The following is a 14240-nucleotide window of genomic DNA, read 5'->3' as shown; positions in this document are numbered from 1 at the left end:
TAAAATTTAGATATTTTAATTTTTAATTATCCAGAATTAAATGTAGATAATTTTGGTATTTTCTGGTAATTTTTGGATTGATGTATGATTTTATAAGAATTTATAGAATTAATAATGATTATTTTTACATAAATATAAAATTACTTTTTAGAATCAGAAATCATCCCACTTCAATCGTTTTTGCGTTTTTACAACCCGAAACTCTTCCAAAAACTCCTTCCTAACCTAATCTGATAAGTTCGAACACTTTTCGTCTTTTGAATTTCTCAATACGGGGTACGGTTTGACCTGTACGAGTCCCGGCGTGAAATTTTCGATACACAAATCATTTTATAGATCGATAAACTCCATATTTTCAAAAGGCGAGATATAATCACCTTATTTTCGTATAAAGTGTTTTATAGGAAACTCTGTTTTGATAAGTATCCAATTCTGGTATTAAAATCATATCGTCTTTTTAGTTACTTAGCGGCTAAGTAACCTATTTTCGGATCCAATATGTAAATGTAATTATCGAATTATCAAATAAATAAAATATGGGATAATTCTGTCAGCTATGTGTTGCTGTATTATTAATTGTTTGTGATTGGTTGGATGTGAGGATTAATTTTATAATTAATTATCGAGCTGCATGAATTTAATTCATTTTTAAAGTGATTTTATCGAATATTTATTCTTATAAATGCTAAAATTGTTTTTAAAATTATTTTTATTGTTTTACAATTTTATTTATTATTTTTAGGAATTTATAAAATGTAGAAATCAATATTTTATTGATTATTTATCTTTAAATAATTTTGTGATTCAATTTAATTATAAAATCAATATCAAATTCAGAAATGCTTCAAAAATCATGAAAATTTTATTAAGTTTGGAATTTTAAAGAATTTCAAAATTATTTCGTAAATTTTCTGGCTTTTATTTAACCGCACGTGTATTCGTTAAATTGAAAAGAATACAGGTTCAATGCGCGTTATAAAAATGATTTAAAAATCTTGCAAATTTAATTTTATCAACTCCTAATTATTTCGGGATTTTTAAAGAAATTATTTTCCTAAATTTTCAGATTATTTTACCCATTAAACACTCGTTAAAATTTTAAGTTGCGGTACAAAAAGGGGTGACATCGGGAATAAAATAAAGGTAGCAAATAAAAAGAAAAAAAATATACACCTAAATTCCCCCACCCTTGTTCGGCACCACCACCGCCCCTCCTCCCTTTCTCTTCTTTCGATTAATCTCTCTCTGCAGTCTCTCTCTCCCTTCGATCTCTTTTCTCTCCAACATCTCTCTTCCTCTATTCTCATCCTCACTCGATTAATTCCTCTCCTCTCCTCTTTGTATTTCGTTTATTTCGTTCTTCTCGGCCTGGTAAGCCGTCGCTGCTTTAATTTCTTTTCCGGCGACTCGCCGCCCCTGCTCCCCTGTTTTCTTCTTCGGCTTGATATTGTGTGCGTGTGTAATTTATGTGTGCATATATCGTGTATGATTGTTTATGTGTGTAGCAGTGAGTGCATGTGTTAGTATGCCTGTTGCCGCCTTCATTTTTTTTTCTTTCTGGCCGCCGCCGTGTGTTTTTCGGCATGGTGGCCGGCATGTGTGTTAGTCGAATTGTCTCTATTGCCTTGGTTTTAGTTGCTGCGATTTGGTTCAGGTGTATTTGATTAATTCGAATATTATTTTCAATTGTCCGAATTATAATTTCAAATTATTGACGAAATTTACTCGATGATTATTGCATTATTTAATCGATGAAATGCGCGAAGGATGTTCGATAAAATCGAAAACCCGCGAATTTTATCGCCGTCGGCGATGAGCCTCGGCGAGCCGACGGTGGACGATGATGATTGATTCTGAGTCCTAAATCATAAATAAATAAAATTAGTGTGAAATAAATTTTGAAAGGAAAATATATAATAATATTTAATAAAGTGAATTGTGTTGGTGGATTGGATTGTGGATTGAATTGTATTGCGATTATTGTTGTGTTTTGACGTCGATTGGATTTCGACGGGTTAGTCCGATAAATAAAGGAGACGCTGCCCAATTTTCGGGAAATTAATTCTGAAAATACGGGAGCGTAACCTATAATTATCGGAGACGTCGAATGAAAGTATATAATTATATTATACGCATTTAGTTATGTGCTGTGAAAAAATATTTTATAATCACCCTACTATTATCAAAACAACGAATATACGTACTTTCCGAAAACGAACACCGAACCGAGTTTCAAAGATGTGGACCATAATTGCTATGTGTATTTCAATAATACATATAAATATGAATCGGGTTATGAAATCGTATGGGTAGAAGTGATAGTGATATTATGTTAATGTTAAGCGATTATCTGAAATATGATATTTCAACCCTGTAGGTCTTAGACGAAAAACCCGAGTATCGACATCGGACTAGGAATGATCTAGTGATTAGACGTTGAGATCAATGAAGTTCCAATCGAAGGACCTGAATGATGGGATCGTATCCAAAATGGGATAGTAGTTTGACGATAAAGCCGAACGTTCAAGTTGAACCAAAGTCAACTAGTAATAGCGATTAAAGTTTATTGAGACAAGTATTCCTGAACTTCCTTTTAAAATACTGCAAATATTTCTTCGTTCCTATTCTAAGTTCAGAATAGTTAAAGGTTTTACATTTCGCTACAATTACTCTTATTATGTATGTTATTTTCATTATTGTTCCTATAATTCGATTGCTCTCTTGAGCAAATACCCATTCTTTCGGGTTATTTGCGAACCCTGAATTGGGATGTTTTGGAATCAAAATGATTTGAAATCAAAATGATTTGACATCAAAATACTCCACGGGCTGGATAATGATATTTTGGGGATTAAGTTTTACTTAATCCTAAGGACCGGGACATGACCGGTGCCTTGAGATGGGCCGTAGAGCCTGGGGACCCGACTGATCATTAGGATATAAGTGTGAACTAGTGTCCAGTCTAATTTGTTGTTGATCGCCATTAACGATATTCTTTCTCAAAAGTTTTATGATTTCAAAAACCGGACAAAACCCTGATTCTGGAGAAGAATTTGGGAATCGCTTGTCACTTTTGGATTTCTAATTAAAGGCTGGTAACAGCCAATGTTATTCGCTCAACTCCCTCAAATAAATAGAATTGTTTAAAATTATTTAAAGTTTTAGTCCGGAAAATTTCCTTTAATATTAATGTTTGAAACTCAAAATTATATGCTTGCCGGACATTTTTGGCTCACTCTTACTTTATAACTCTTATTTCTTCCAGAAGCAAATAATGATAAAAGTAAATAGCTTTTGGGAGATAGCAGAAGTTAGAGAAATCTCCGCTGCGAGAGGACGAAGATGGTAGAAAAATGAGACAAGAGCATTAGTATAAAGGCATTTACACTGGTATGGTAGTTGTTATAAATTATAAAAGGTTAGATTCTTGTTTCATATCATAACCTGTAAATGATCTGGATTGAAGGGGTTAATTGAATATTCTTTTATTTTATATAAAGATTATTTAGTGACACCAAATCTTGACCCCGAATTTGGGTTGTTACATTTCTTAGTATAAACCAAAAAGAATCCTAGAACTCCACAGACCAGAAATAGTGAAAATGTGAAGTACTGCGAAGAGAAATCAAACCATATGCCTGTTTATAACATCTTGTTAAAAACGTTTTATTGTTAGATATATTTGATAATGTCATGGCTAATATAATTTATGTTTAGATTTCAGATCTTACTTAACAGGACAAATCAGTTCTTAACCGTTGATCAGTACTTATACTGGAAGTCAGGACTTAAGGATATCAGTACTTATATTACCAGGAGATAATCATCAGAAGTTAGATATCAGAACTTAAGTACTGAAGGACGATCAGATAAGGACAGTAGCTGATTAAAGGAAAGAAGATCAAGATAAACATAAGAAGAGATATGCATGAAGAAGGAGTTCCGTGAAGAATGGAATACTTGGAAGAAAAGATATCTGATTGATATATTTTAGGAAGCAGAATTATATTCCATATCAATTAGCGATTATCTTGTAACTGTGTAGTATATAAACACAGACATAGGGTTTACACTATAAGTGTTATAATATTCGAGAAGATTATTCATTATAACCCTAGCAGCTCTCGTGATATTTGTTCATCACTGAGAGGTAACAGTTCCATACTGTAACAGAGTTTATTGTTTCAATAAAGTTTGTTTTCTATTACTTAAGATATTAAAGTTCGATTTGATTGTATTATACACTGTATTCACCCCCTCTACAGTGTGTGTGACCTAACAAGTGGTATCAGAGCCTATCTGTTAACACACATACAGTTAAAGATCCAAACACAATCATGTCTGACACAGAAACTCCAACTAAGCCTACCAAAACTAAGGAACCACCAAAGACATAAATTCAGAGTCGGTATGAGACCATCAGAGTTCCCATACTGAGACCATCTGAATATCCCATATGGAAGGTGAGAATGACCATGTTCCTGGAAGCAACAGATCCAGAATACCTTGATAGAATCAAGGAAGGGCCTCACAAACCAACCAAGCTTGCTGTTGCAGTTGCAGGTGAAGCAGCAAAGACTGTACCAAATGAAAAGAGTGATTATACTGCTGAAGATATAACATCAATTGCTAAGGATGCTAAGGTACGACAATTACTGCATAGTGTCATTGATAATGTAATGTCAAATAGGGTAATCAACTGCAAGACTGCTAAGGAGATATGGGATGCTCTGGAAACAAGATGTCAGGGAACTGACACAATTAAGAAGAACAGGAAGACAATACTCACTCAAGAGTATGAACACTTTGACTCAAAGACTAATGAGTCATTGAATGATCTATATGATAGATTTGTCAAACTTTTGAATGATTTGTCATTGGTTGATAAAGAGTATGATCTTGAAGATTCAAACCTTAAATTCCTGTTAGCTCTTCCTGAATGCTGGGATTTGAAGACAACAACAATAAGAGACTACTACAATCTTGATGAAACAACTCTTGATGAAATCTATGGAATGCTCAAGACTCATGAACTTGAGATGGAACAAAGAAGCAAGAGGAAAGGAGGAAAGTCAAGGACAATTGCTCTTAAGGCTGAAGAAGAATCCCCCAAAGCAGCTTCCTCAAGGAAAGACAAGGGTAAAGCTCTTTTCATAAAGTCTGATACTGAGTCATCAAGTTCTGAAAGTGATGATGACTCGGATTCTGAAAGCTTGTCTGAGACTGATGCTGATGAGGAGATGACGACGCTATGTGCTCTTATGGTGAAAGGAATCACAAAGATTGCATACAGGAAGTTCAGGAAGGGAAAGAAGTTTTCCAAGAAAGGCATAAGTTCTGATAAGAAGAATTTCAGAAGATCTGAAGGCAGAGGAGGAAAGTCTGACAGAGGAGATTATACCAATATTAAATGCTATAACTGTGGTGAGAAAGGCCACATATCTCCTGATTGCAAGAAGGTAAAGGGTGACAAAGGCAAGGCTCTTGTCACAAAGCAGAAAAGCTGGACAGACACCTCAGACTCTGAAAGTGAGGAAAACTATGCATTGATGGCAAATGCTGATAAATAAAGTGTTGAGAGCAGTTCTGAAGCTGCTGAAATAATGGTACCTCAGACTACTTATGCTTTTCATACTGATGATATTAATGAGTTGAGAAGATATCTTAAAACCATATTTGTTAGTTATAGAGATCAAACTTTAACATGTGAAAGATTAACTTCTGAAAATCTTGCTTTTAAGAAAAGAAATGATTTCTTAGAAAAAGAGTTAGTCATGTTCCATCAAACTCAGAAGGATAGAGATGATGCTTTTTATGTTAGGGATGAAGTGCTAAAAATGAATGAATCTCTAAAAACTGAGTTAGAAAAGGAAAGAGAGGTTATCAGGACTTGGACTAACTCTGGCAAAACAACTCAAAATCTGCTAAGTAGTGGAAACTGGAAAGAGGGCTTAGGATATGGAGATGATAAGAATGATAAAGGAACTGAAGAAATTAAGCCTGTTGTTAAGTAAAAGCCAAAGTTAAAACCTGTTAAGTTTGTAACTGTAAAGTATGAAAATAAGAAATCAGAAGTTAAAGAGGAATTAAATTTTGACAAACTAAAACAGAAAAAGACAACTGAAGTAAATATAGGCTTAATGACAAAGAAGCAGCTTAAGCATAAGCTGAAAGATGTTAAGAATGCAAACAAGGTAAAATCACCTAGGAAAAATAGGAATGGAAAGGAAGGTGTGAATAAAAGCAATGATTATAAACCTGTTCCTGATGCTCCTAGGAAAACATGTCATAACCGTGGAAGTTCTAATCATCTGGCTTCTTTTTGCAGGAAGAATAAGAATATTAACTCCTTACCTTCAAAATCAGGAGTTAAGAGTCAGTCTGTTAGATACAAACCACAAAATCCTTGTTTTCATTGTGGTAGTTTATGGCATTCCATTTATACTTGTAAGGAATATCATAGTTTGTACTATGATTATTATCAAATAAAACCTTCTTTGAAGAAAGTTTCCATTGTTCCTTCTAGTGTAAATTCTGATTCAAAGTCTGATAATGTAAGTTCTGACAAGAAAAATGTTAACATAAACTCTGATGCTCAATCCGCTGCAAATGTTTCCATGGAGATGGCAACATTGGAAAAACATTGGGATATGACAATATCAATCTTGGGAATGTCATAATTAAAGATGTAGCTCTGGTCTCAGGACTTAAACACAATCTGCTGAGTATAAGTCAAATCTGTGACAGAGGTTATCATGTTGATTTCTTTGAAGAACACTGTGAAATTGTGAGTAAATCTAAAGGCAAAGTTGTTCTGAAAGGATACAGGCGTGGTAACATTTATGAAGCTAAGCTTTCAACAAGTACTGATGGTTCTGCAATTTGTCTGATGAGTAGAGCATCAATTGAAGAAAGCTGGAATTGGCACAAGAAATTCTCTCATTTAAATTTCAATAATATAAATGAACTGGTCAAGAAAGATCTTGTGAGAGGATTGCCAAAGTCAGTATTTGCTCCTGATGGTCTTTGTGATTCATGTTAGAAGGTCAAACAAAGAAAATCTTCCTTTAAGAGCAAGACTGGATCATCAATTCTTGAGCCTTATCATCTACTACATGTTGATCTATTTGGTCCAGTAAATGTCATGTCTATTGCAAAGAAAAAATATGCGTTGGTCATAGTGGATGAGTTCACCAGATACACATGGGTGTATTTCTTGCACACAAAAAGTGAAACTGCATCTATCTTGATTGATCATGTCAAACGTCTGGATAAATTGGTCAAAGATTCTGTGAAAATCTTAAGGAGTGATAATGGCACTGAGTTTAAGAATTTGATAATGGAAGAGTTCTGCAAAAACCATGGAATAAAGCAGGAATTTTCTGCTCCTGGAACTCCACAGCAAAATGGAGTTGTTGAAAGGAAGAATAGAACTCTCATTGAAGCTGCACGAACTATGCTTGAAGAAGCAAAGCTTCCAACTTATTTCTGGGCTGAAGCTGTGCAGACTGCTTGTTTTACTCAAAATGCAACACTTATTAACAAGCATGGAAAATCACCATATGAGATGGTGAAGAAAAAGAAGCCAAATCTGAAGTACTTTCATGTATTTGGATACAAGTGTTTTGTTCTCAAGACTCATCCTGAACAGCTATCCAAGTTTGATCTAAAAGCTGATGAAGGAATCTTTGTTGGATATCCACTTTCCACAAAAGCCTTCAGAGTCTATAATTTGAGAACAAAAGTGGTCATGGAAACTATCAATGTCTCTTTTGATGACAAGAAGATTACTGGTCTTGAAGATTTCATTGATCATGATTAGCTGAGATTTGAAAATGAAGACTCAAATTCTTATACTGAAAATCCTGACAGTCTAAGTCCTGATACTGTAAACTCTGATGGATTAAACTCTGATGTTATTGAAAATGTGGTGACTACGTCAAAGGAAGATGCACCAATGCAGGGGGAGCATACTCAAGATCCTACCACATCTCAAGAAACATCAGAACATACATCTGGCTCTTCAAGTTCTGATTCGTCAAGTTCTGATAAGCCAAGTTCTGATAGTGCTGAAAATGTAAATTCTGAAGAATCCAACTCAGAGAGCATAGTTTCAGGGGGAGCATCAGAAAATGAAAATGAAGACAACATGGATCATGGGGGAGCATCCAGTTCTAGAGAAAACCTTCCATCTGCAAGGAAGTGGACAAAGTCACATAACCCTGATTTGATAATTGGAAATCCTGATGCAGGTGTCAGAACTAGAACAGGTACTTCAAATGAATGTCTTTACAATTCTTTTCTCTCTCAGATTGAGCCAAAGAAAGTGGAAGAAGCTCTTCAAGATGCTGATTGGCTGCAAGCAATGCAGGAAGAGTTAAATGAATTTGAAAGAAACAAAGTCTGGACCCTAGTGTCAAGACCAAAGAATAGATCTGTTGTTGGTATAAAGTGGGTATTCAGAAACAAAACTGACAGTGATGGCATAATTACAAGGAATAAGGCAAGGCTGGTTGTAAAAAGGATATTCTCAACAGGAGGGAATTGACTATGATGAAACATTTGCACCAGTTGCTAGGTTAGAAGCCATAAGGATAATTTTGGCTTATGCTGCTCACAAAAAGTTTACTGTCTTTCAAATGGATGTGAAAAGTGCTTTTCTCAATGGAGAATTGGAGGAGGAAGTAATGTTGAATAACCTCCAGGCTTTGTAGATTCCAAACATCCAGATTATGTCTACAGGCTTGATAAAGCACTTTATGGACTTAAGCAAGCTCCTAGAGCATGGTATGAGACTTTAGCTCAGTTTCTTCTGGAAAGTGGATTCAACAGAGGAACAATAGACAAAACACCGTTCTACCTCAACCATGAAAAAGACTTACTTCTCGTCCAGATTTATGTTGATTATATTATTTTTGGGTCTACAAATGACAGATTTTGCAAGAAGTTTGCCAAACTGATGCAGTCAAGATATCAGATGAGTATGATGGGGGAACTTAGCTATTTTTTGGGCCTTCAAGTCAAGCAGAATGAAGAAGGCACTTTTATTTGTCAAACTAAGTACACCAGAAACTTGCTAAAGAAATTCGGAATGCAAGATTGTTCAAGTGCATCCACTCCCATGGCCACTGCAATAAAACTGGATAAGGATACTGGTAAATCAGTAGATATTACTGATTACAAAGGTATGATTGGCTCTCTACTCTATCTAACTGCTAGTAGACCTGATATCATGTATGCTACCTGTCTTTGTGCAAGATTTCAAGCAGATCCAAGAGAACCTCACTTAACAGCTGTGAAAAGAATTTTTAAGTATCTTAAAGGAACAGCTGATCTGGGATTGTGGTATCCTAGAGAATCAGATTTTAAACTAATAGGTTACTCAGATGCAGATTTTGCAGGTTCCAAAATTGACAGGAAAAGCACAAGTGGAAGCTGCCAATTTTTTGGAGGCAGATTGGTTTCTTGGTTCAGCAAGAAATAAAAGTCAATTTCCACATCAACTGCAGAAGCAGAGTATATTGCTGCAGGAAGCTGTTGTGCACAGATTTTTTGGATGAAGAATCAGTTACTGGATTATGGGTTAACATATTTCAAAAATCCTATTTACTGTAATAATCAAAGTGCTATTGCTATGACAGGTAATCCAGTTCAACACTCTATGACAAAGCACATCAGCATCAGGTACCACTTCATAAGGGAACATGTGGATGAAGGTACAGTGGAATTACACTTTGTTCCAACAGATCAACAACTAGCAGATATCTTCACAAAACCACTGTGTGAAGCCACTTTTACAAGATTGGTAAATGAACTTGGAATGGTTTCAGGTTCTTTTTCTAAATCTGTCTAGTTTTGTTCTGTTTCATTAGACTTTATGATCAGTATTTACAGAATGTAATCTCTTTGTGTATTCTGTGATTAATTGAAATATGCGTTCAAGTACTGATTGTTGTCTGATATATGTTTCTAAACTCTGATAAGTGATATGTCTGTTTAAGTAACTATTCAATCCTATGAGGATAACTGTGCTAGATAATGACCTAGTAGTCTTCAATAAACAAATGATCCCATGTAAGAAGTAATTATTTATGTGGAAATCTTATGACACAAGCAAATTCTGATAATTGAGCTTAGTTGAGTTTACTTTGTTTATCTTATTACTAAGTCACAAATTAAAATAATGCTGCTCATCTGTTAAGTTCTGATACTAGTAAATCTGCTGAATGTACTAAGTGCTGATAACCCTCAATTATCAAAAGAAAAAGCAAAAAGATCAAAGAATAAAATCAGGTACTCCTTTGAGATCTAGAGTAAACATGTGGAAGGGACGACCCAAGTGCATTGCTGGTATTAAGTAAATATGCATTAGAAAAGCAAAATATTTTCTTGGTGACTTTTCACACTCTATGATTACTGGAGAAATACTCTGATAATAGCATAAATTCTGATAAGCAGTCGTGACTCACTTACACTGAGAAGCCACTGTAAAATAAAATTTAAAAAGATGCATAAAATTAGCACAAAACAGTTGAGGTGGACTCAAGCATGAACTCATTCATCAGTAGGTTTCAGGATAATGACAGCTCTTTAGCAAAATTTTAGTTATGCCTTATTTTTAAGATGTACTGAAGTGAATCAGACTTTACTTCTTGTCTGAAATTTAGCTTAATGCACACACTAATCACTCCATCTGAATGATGAAAATTACTGTGGTGGTCTATGTTGTTTTAGATAAAAAGTCATTGTGTCATTTTGCACTAACTCTGAGGATAAGTTCTGGTTGCATATTCTGACGATTAAGTTCTGAAGAGTATAACTCAGAACTTGTATGTGGATTTACTCAGATAGGCATTCCTTTTTCGAGTTAAGAAATTATGTTCTGATGACTGTTAAGTTCTGATATAAGTCTAAGTTCTGATATTATAGTCTAATTCTTTACTTGACTTATCTGTGGATAAAATTTGATAACAGTCTCGGTTCAAACTAGAATATGTTGAAGTGGAAGATTAATAGTCACTATGGTTAGGGTTAATGGTATTCGTACTTGAACAATCCACTTTTACTTGTTTCTTGTGCGCATTCAACCATGTTTTCTCCTTCTAATGAATGTTATTATTTTTCCAAGTCTGGGGAGACGAGGTAGAATTAATTCTACCTGTCAGCATTAAATACTTTTACGTCTCCTGGCATTCTCTTGCCTATATAAGCAGCCACTTCACATCAGCCTTCCCATCAAATTCTTTCTCACAAACTTACCTTCATACTTTTTCTTTCAAAAACACAATGGTCAGATACAACATGTTTTTGAACTACCAAAACTTCAATATGGAGCTAAGTTGTGCCGACTGGCAGCAAGAATGGCACGTCACGGCCATTCCTGAGGAGATATGGGACTCTGTCCCACATGAGGTACTGACCCACCTTCTGTTCTTCTATATGGACTACCATCGCCATCTGGAGCGATTGGAGGAGGAAAGGCTGGAAGCTCTCCGCCAGCAAGAGCGAATCATCCGACTCGCCATTCTATTTGTCGAGAGTAGGAAGAAGACATGATTTAATCTTGTCTTCTTCCTGTTTTTCTTCATCATCAGCCTTGCCCTGCTTCTTGAGCTAGGACTAAGGCTGTTGATGTTAGGTTTAGTGGCTTAGGGAAATCTTGTATAAGTACTGATGTAATTTCAATTTCATGAATGTATTCTCTTGATATATTAATGAAATTTGTTTTTGTTTCAAGATTTTGTCTCTAAGTTATTTTGTAATGCATTGATAAATCCTGATAACTATTTATATTCTGAAGACCATATAAATTCTGTTTTAATTTAAGTTCTGATTTTCCTTTATCAGTACTTACTCATATAATTTATCTTGGTCACTTTAACTTGATTTCTTTTCAGAATATTAATGTTGCAGTGAAAATTAATTAAATCAGTGGGAACGGTTTCAATTTTGAATTACAACTATTTCACCTTGATTAATGGAATATCTGGGTAAGTGCAACGGTTTTTCCTTGAAAACAGGCAAGTGGGCAAGTAATGATTACTATTTTCTCGCGCCCAGTAACTATCCGTTATTACTGCATGTCTGACAGGTGTCCCAACGGTTACTTTTTGTGTATAAGTAACAGAGAGAAAAGATTGTCAAATCTTTTATTTACTTTTCTCTTTTATCTCTCTCTTTACTTTCATCCTTTCTCATCTACTGACAATTTTTCATACAGACATTTTATCAAACACAATACAGGCAACCGTATTTATCTCAATTTTTCACATGGCACTTAAGGATTTAATCATTGATGGAGCTAAGTTTGTTCCAAATAACTATGCTGCAATTCTTGATCATGCTGAAGCTCCATCTGCATTTCCATTTTTTGCAAGATCTTCTTGCACACAGTGAGATTGGGTATGCATTAACTCAGCCTTCAGTCTTTTCGAGCCAACAAGTTCTGACATTTTGGCGGACTGGGCACTTTGATGATGGTGGTAGACATGGCACTCCTAGTATTATTTTCGAAGTGGGTGATTCTTCTTATGCAGTTACTCCTGGTACAATACGCAAGGCTCTACATCTCCCAGAAGGTTGCACCTTTTCAATTCCAGAAGAATCAGCTCTTCAGGAGTTAATGGCAAATTTGGGGTATGAAAAGAGTTTGGCAAAACTTGGGCAGTTGAAACGGGCTCATATCAGACGAGAATGGAGCTTCTTCTTCGACTGCATCACTAAAGCTTTTGGGAACAAATGTTCGAATTTTGATGCTATCCCAATTCCGAGTCAGCACATCGGGTATGCTATTATACATCAAACTCATTTTGATTTTGCAACTGGTATAATTGGTTTTATTGGGGATAGGATGACAGAGGATAGGAATGTTGTATATTTTGCTAGATTCTGTCAACTTATTTATACTTTTTGTACTGATGAACCTCAATTAGTCAGTTCCTCAACCCCACCTTTTAAAGTTGCAAAACGTTACTTTAATGACCTGGTAAATGCTGACACTAAGAAATCAGTGGTTAGACCATTACAGATTCCTCAGTCTGTAAAACAGATCCTAGTAAATGCTGATCCTGATACTTATGGATCTGTTTACTCTGATGTCCAACCAACAACAAACACTCAAAAACCATCATCCTCAGCACCTACCACTCATTCTACTCAACCTACCCTCAGGAAATATCTCAAATCCTATCTCTCCACTTCACAGACTGATCAACCCTCATCCTCAGCACCTACTATGAAGCCTTCATCCTCCAAGCCAAAGAGGACAAAGACCGTTCCTCAAACACCTCAAAAGAGAAGGAGGATTATCTTGAGAGATGAATCTGATACTGAGGACCAGGTTCCTTCTTCGGAACCTGTTGTAGGTGAAGCTGAGAAAGAGACTTCTTAGAAGGATTCTGGAATTGGGGGATCTAGGCTTCTCAAAAGGCTTAGAAGAATGACAGTTCCTGAAACTCCCAAGGAATCAAAATCAACAACGAGATACAAGAAACAGAGGGCAAAAAGGCCAGTTTCAGATGATAAAGAGGAAGCAGCTAAGGAAGGGGATCAGGAATCTCTGATCTCACAAGACAAGAAATTTGCTCCAGTCACTTCTTCTCCATCAACTCCATCTAAGGAAGCTGTTTCTGAAAAGGCTAACACACCTTCTGTGTCTCCTGTTCATCCAGGCACAAGTGCTGATATTGATGTTCAAAACTTGGTTGTGCCTGAAGTAATTCTCTTAGAAGCTCCAACAGCAACTAATCCTTCCACAACACCTGTTACTGATGCTGTTCAAACTCCAGAGTTATCTACAACACCTTCTCTCCATCAAGATGCTGATGATCAGACTTTAGGTGAGCATCAGGATATGGCTGTTGATCAGAACTTAGAACCAGATCAGCAATTAGAGGATGCTGAAGCCTCCATTGCTACTCACACTGTTATTTTATCAGAGGATACTGATTCTGTAAGTTCTGATGCTGCAAATGCTGGAGATACTGGTGATGTTGCTCCAACTGCGGATGCTGATGCAGCAGGTCCTTCAGGACATGTTCCTCAACAAACTATTCTTAAGTCAGAACTTATTAAGAAGTTTGTTACCAGAGAAGCACCAGTACCTTGGAGTGAAACTCCTGCAGGACAGGAGTGGACTAAGGAATGGAATTCAGTTTCATGTGTTCCAACTGAAAAGCATCTTGCTGAGCACTTGACTAAAGCTGATGAAATGTTAAATTCTGATGATTTCAAAACTCAGC

Source organism: Apium graveolens, chromosome 7, assembly GCF_009905375.1.
Source record: "Apium graveolens cultivar Ventura chromosome 7, ASM990537v1, whole genome shotgun sequence".
Lineage (NCBI taxonomy): Eukaryota > Viridiplantae > Streptophyta > Magnoliopsida > Apiales > Apiaceae > Apium > Apium graveolens.
Note: the sequence above shows the minus strand (reverse complement) of the source record.